This window comes from Rhinopithecus bieti, unplaced genomic scaffold (assembly GCF_001698545.2).
Source record: "Rhinopithecus bieti isolate Rb0 unplaced genomic scaffold, ASM169854v2 scaffold_38981, whole genome shotgun sequence".
NCBI classification, from domain to species: domain Eukaryota; kingdom Metazoa; phylum Chordata; class Mammalia; order Primates; family Cercopithecidae; genus Rhinopithecus; species Rhinopithecus bieti.
Window position 1 is genome coordinate 4,093,267 of NW_016819573.1, and position 5,341 is coordinate 4,098,607.

Below are 5,341 nucleotides of genomic sequence, written 5' to 3' on the forward strand. Positions count from 1 at the left end.
CGTGGCTGCTCCCAGACATGTTTGGGTTCTCAGCCCTGGTTACCCAGGAGAAATGTCCTCCAGGAAGCCTGACAGCCACCCTTCATCTGGGTTCTGCTTTTAGAGAGCCTCTTCCTGTGTCAATGAAACAGAAAGTAGGAATTTGGGAAGGTTGATTTTGATTTGAGGACACTGAATACAATCTTTTCTGGTGTTTACGAAGTGTGTTTACCAAGCAGCCACTCTCCAAACCCTAGCAACTGCTTAAAACAAGAGAGCTGCTGATTTGTGGAGTGTTTTCTTTTAAAAAAATCACCATAAATGTTGGATTTAGAGACATTATTTCCATATAAAATAACTTGTCAAGGGGACAAAAGTATTTAAGAGGCTTTCTTCTCAGCTCAGAAAGCAATAGGGAGGAGGGGTGGTTTGTTTTGGAGTTTTTTGGTTTTTTTGTTTTTTGGGGATTTTTGATTTTGCATGAGGTTAGAGCTAGGAGTAGGAAAAGTAGGATGGGTGGTTGGAAAGCAGGTGGGATGTTGGTTAGCTCTTTGCCTTCAGAATCCCAAACTCCTTCTCTGATTGCTCCTTCCCTCACCTTTTCTCCCAAAATCCACCAAGATCTAGGAGAAAACAAGAATGAGTTCTACTTTGCCCCTCCCTTTCCCTTTCCCCTTCCCTGCAATCTCACCCCAGCGCTCTCCCACCTACTTCTCATATCAGATGTCAACTTCTTCTTTCTCCCCACAGACACCACAGTGTGTCCCCAAGTGCACCACTGATGGTATACAAAATTTTGGAGGATAACATACAAATAAACTTTAAAAAAAATTTAGCAGTATGTATTTTTTAGAGTACCAAAAAACACAGAGATAGATAGATTATAACAGATAGATAGACAGATACGATTGACAGATAGATGACAGATATGAACGACAGATGTAGGTAGATAATTGACAGATGATTGATAGATATGAATGACAGAGAGATGATTGATAGATGATACATATGAATGACAGATAGATAATAGGTAGATAATGATTGACAGATGGATGATTGATAGACATGACTGACAGATTAATGATTGATTGATAGGGCAAGCCAGGACCTCAAACCCATGCTTTCACAGACATTACCCCTTTCCTTTTTAAGTACATTTTACACAACACATGATCATTCAACCAATTATTGGGTTGTTATGGTCCTACTAAGTGCCAGGCACCATTCATCATTCTTAGGAACATCAGTAAACAAACAGTCACCAGACACTGACCTTACAGAGCTTATATGCTGGCAGGCAAAAGCAGAAAATAAGCAAGAAGTGAATAATAATCCGATAAATTATAAAGTGATTAGTGCTATAAGAAAAGAAATAAAGAAAAAACAAGAAAGGAAATATTAAAGAAAAATAAGGCAGGTCAGCAGTGCCCAGAGGGAAGGGGGCAGGTTCCAAAATTTGATGGGGTAGCCAAAATAAGACTCATGAAGAAGGTGAGATTTCAGCAAGAACTTGAAGGAGGTAAGTAAGTTTACTGCAGGTTTATCTGGGGGAAGAGTAGTTCAGGCAGAGGGAACAGCGTCAGCAAATTCCCTAAGCAAGGGCCATAAGCAGCCTCTTCCAGAAACAGTAAGGTGGCCAGTGTGGCTGGAACAGAGTAAGCAAGGCAAGAAAGTCGAGGGAGAGAAAATCAGAGGAGACAGAGATGCTGATTCTGATCACTTATTTTAAATGTTATTAAAACTAAATGGCATTTAAAATTCAGCTTCTCAGCTGCATGAGCCACATTTCAAGGCTTTGATAGCCATTTGTGGCTAGTGGCTACCTTATTGGATGGCACGGAGAAGAAAATTTCTCTCATCACAGAGAGTTCTATCACATGACACTGACCTTGAGTGTTCTTCCCCTCCTTATTTGACTTGGTTAACTTTTATTCAGACTTTAACAGCTCAAACGTCACTTCCTCCAGGAAGCCTTTTCTGACCACTCTTCCTGTACATCAGTTCCACTGTCCTATGCACGCTCTCAGAGAGCCAGGTGGCTTACCTTCATATCATTTATCTCTTTGTGACATTGTACACTAACTGGCAGTGCTTGGTGGCTTGTACCTGAAGTCCCAGCTACTCAGGAGGCTGAAGTGGGAGGATCACTTGAGTTCAGGAGCTGGAGGCTACAGTGAACTATGGTCACTGCACTCCAGCCTGGATGACAGAGTGAGACTCCACTGAAGGAGGAGAAAGAGGAGGAGGAGGAGAAGGAGGAAGAAATTGTATGCTCATTAGTACAATATCTTACTGATGTCTCTCTCTCCTAATAGATTGTAAACTCCATTGTTTCTGTTCTGATTCATTGTTATATTGCCAGCACCTAGCACAGTGCCTGAGGTATGAAAGACAAATAATTTGTTCAACAATCCAATGAACGGTTTTAGGTGGCAGGACTAGAAGCAGAGTATTCACTAAACAAAGGGTTATAGCACCGTGGAGAACTGTGATTCAGTAGGCTCCTGGAGCCCAAAATTTTGCTGGGTGAGAGCAGCTCCAGAGGCTGGAGTCCCTGGTGCACCAAACCTGGATTCGGCTCAGGACCCTTAATCATTTTTGCACCCACCTTCTCACCAAGGCCCCCACATGCTGTCCCTCCAGGATAACAACAGGATAGCATCTGTCTTTACTAGAGAAGTCAAGTCTCAGATATTCACATAATGTCTCTTCATTCTTTCAGTCCTGTGCTTGCAGCAGCAGCAGCAGCAGCAGCGTTGAAATGCTTCCTTTTGCTGCTCATGAATCCGAGGAGTGGGGACCAACTTTGGCACATTTGCTGGGATGCCTGGCTAGGCACGGAGAGTGCCGTGTGCTCCAGCACGTACGTGGCCGCCCTCATGGAGCAAATGCTGGACTGCACAGCCCTGGATCTGACAGGTAACACGCAGCAGCTGCATGATTTACAAGGCCTTATGGGGAGAGGTTTTGTCTCCCACTTTGAGAGCTTGAGTGCTTCATATAAATATTTATGGGAGTCTGGGGCCTCCATTAACCCTACCAGTGCCACATTTCACTTGTTATGTGGTGCTTGTCTATGAATGAATGTGAAGACCCATGTTCAATTACACATGCATGTAGGTATGTGCATGTGAGGATGTACATGGACTTACATGCATTTGAGGAGAGCATGTGTAATCAATTGCATCTCAATGTGAGTATAAATACATACAGTTATGTGCACATAATTGTGAACGTTATATCCACACTGTAAATGCATGTACATGAGTATTTGGACATGCATGCATATAGGTGTGGATACATACATATGCATACATGTATAATGCATGTGTATATGTTTGTGTGCATGTATGTGGGCACATGAATATGAGAGTTTGTATTTAGCAAATGAGCACATGTGGATTCTGTGCTCCAATGTGTGTGCAGGCCTGCCTCCATATGTGTAAGCATGAGTGTATACACATGCATGTTTATTCACGCACCTGCTCTAAGAGCATATGCATATCTATGTGCAGGTCTAGAGTTTCAACCTTACCCTAGAAACAGCTTTCATTAAACTATGGGTGATTCCATAAAAATTGCCTCACCTAGAGGCTGCTGCTTCTATGAACACTTGCTCTGGTAATTATGATATATTTACTGGTAAGTTCAATTGAGAACAGATGAAAGGTGAAAGAACTGTTCATTAAATAAAAACAGTACCAATGTCCTACGGCAATGATGTCCAAAGTGTCCTCCTCCACCACACACAGCCACAGACACACACACACACACAAACACACACACACTTCTCACCACCATACTCCTCTGCCAGCAACTGAAATGAGCAACAGAGCTGCAGTTTCTCTCTGACACCCTTGTCATCATGTTTGTACTTGTGCATCTCCAACTTCCCATCACCCATCTCTTTGCCTGGGGACGCAAAGAGAGCGTCTTATGGCTGGAGAGCATGAAGCACACCCTTATAAATGTAACTACCCTCTGCAGAGGGATTTAGAGAGGAAACTGTCACCAAAGAAGACTATGTCCCACTCCTCCATACCTCCCTCCACCTGAGTGTTTCAGATAAGACAGTGGACTTATGAAGTTTGGTGACAAAAATACAAATTTCAGCATCAGATAGGTGGGGACTGAAGTTCTAGTTCATCCACAGGGTGACACTGAGCAAACAGTAACCATTCTGAGCTTTATTCATCTGTGACCTGCAGGTAATAGTAACCCATGCTTCATAAAGAGAAATGTAATAATGGAACTAATCTCACAGCTTGGCTACACTTCTGCTTTGTGACCTTCCTGCCCATTGTCCACAGAAAAGGACATTTGTGCCATGCTCCGGCTCCCAGAACACAAAGAAGGATTGGTGTCAAGCCCTGCAATGGGAAGCACATCACTTCTCTGTCCACTCAGGACAGGCAGAAGTGAGCCCCCAGGCCAGTCCAGGCCCATGATCTCTATAGAGTAAGGCTCAGGTGCCTGTAACACCAGCAGAAGCAGGGAAGTGAATGTGGCAGATCCAGAGAAGAAACAAAGGGACACGAAGAGTGAGCTAAGGGTAGCTGTGGCTCCTGAATCCGATGGGGTCCTGGGCTATGATCAATGCCTGCCTCATGCTCCAAAGCTCTGAAATGGGCACCTTGTAGTCTCCCACCCTGCTGTCCATTTACTAGAAGGAGTCTAATCCTAGGTAAGATATACAGATCTCCAAAAAAGAAAACACAACAATATAAATGTTGGACTTGTGGATTTCATCTCCCTTTTTATGCTGAAACTGGCTTCTTCCAGCAAGCACCAGGGCTCCTCCCACTGCCTTCAAAGCTGTTCCTCCAGCCCAAAGACAACATCCCTTTTTGATACAAATACGAAAGAATGTATAATGAGTGGCTGGTATTTTTCATGAAAGTAACTTCACATGCAAAGAATGCAGAGAGGCAGTTAAAACTGAGTTTGGCTTCATAACAAATCATTAATATAGGTGATTTTCCACAGTGAAGTAGTAACTTATTTCATGTGTTTTGTTTCTTCCAAGTGAGAACACTAAGCTCTGATTTTCTTGTCTAAATGCATCTTTTAAGAGGCATTCTGGGATAATATATATAATGTATCTTTTATTATCCTAAAAGATAGGATAATATAAGGTGCATCCTTCGTATGCATCTTTTAGGACAATATGTGTAAGACAATGGAGAAAGACATTAAGAAGAATAAGTGTGAGGCATAGGAAATTGACAGAACGTGGTAAAGGTGTTCAGAAATGAAAGAGGCACTCAAGCCTGTAATCCCAGCACTTTGGGAGGCCGAGATGGGCAGATCACCAGGTCAGGAGATCGAGACCATCCTGGCTAACACGGTGAAACCCCGTCTC